Source organism: Triticum aestivum, chromosome 7D, assembly GCF_018294505.1.
Source record: "Triticum aestivum cultivar Chinese Spring chromosome 7D, IWGSC CS RefSeq v2.1, whole genome shotgun sequence".
Classification (NCBI taxonomy): domain Eukaryota; kingdom Viridiplantae; phylum Streptophyta; class Magnoliopsida; order Poales; family Poaceae; genus Triticum; species Triticum aestivum.
This window is the reverse complement of record NC_057814.1, coordinates 80,378,333-80,379,090: the sequence shown is the minus strand read 5'-3', so window position 1 is coordinate 80,379,090 and position 758 is coordinate 80,378,333. Positions and strand designations below refer to the sequence as shown.

General features: G+C 51.1%; 1 long non-coding RNA gene across 1 annotated transcript in view; it reads left to right on the top strand.

The window, feature by feature from the left end:
- The window catches only part of LOC123169566 (uncharacterized), a gene marked incomplete in the record, with an annotated part of 1,343 nt that extends 585 nt beyond the window's left edge, over positions 1–758 (top strand). The window contains 3 exon segments of the long non-coding RNA XR_006484881.1: positions 1–131; positions 213–299; positions 484–758. This is a non-coding gene — a long non-coding RNA (uncharacterized lncRNA).

Here is a 758-nt window from a genome sequence, read left to right as displayed (position 1 = left end):
CTATCTCTATCTCTCTCTCTGCACGCGCGGACGCCATGGACAAAGCTCCGGCGGCAGCAGCAGCCAACAAGGTTGGCAATCCTCCGGCGGCAGCAGCAGCCAACAACCTTGCCAATCCTCCGGCGGTTGCGGTATGTGGTTCACAAATCAACCTTGCCATTCCTCCGGCGTTCCGATTCGAACTAATTCCAGTTTTCTATCAACTGTTGCAGGTGGTGGTGAATGTGGTCGTCAATCCACCAGCGAATGTGGTCGTCAATCCACCAGCAGAGGCGGCGCCGCCAGCGTGTGGAGCTGCGGTACGTAATGTGATTCAAACTTATTTCTGTCAAGATATATCGATGTTGCTACTATTTAATTTCCTTCCTTTGCCCGTAAACTATCCCGGTGACTTGAGATTGAACGTGTACGTGCTTGCTTGCATGCTGGCATCGCTGCTAGCTAGACTGAACTGAGCTGATCCGTTGAGCTCAACTGCTGCAGGACGTTCTGCTGCTGATATGTTTGCTCGGCATTTTGGCGGTGAGCGTGTATTGGATCGTGCTGGCGTGCCTCGCAAAGTAGAAAACTATGTCACGCCTGGGGAAGAATGCAGGAGTGCGCCACCCGATGAGGACGAGCGTAAATAAGGTGGCGCAAGTGTGGGTTAAGTTAAAGCTATCGTGCGTCGCGTACTAGCGTGTGTGTGTGGAGCTTAATTATAAGCTTTGTGCTGTAAAACTGAAAAACAACACTCTTCTAGTACGTCTGAAGAATAA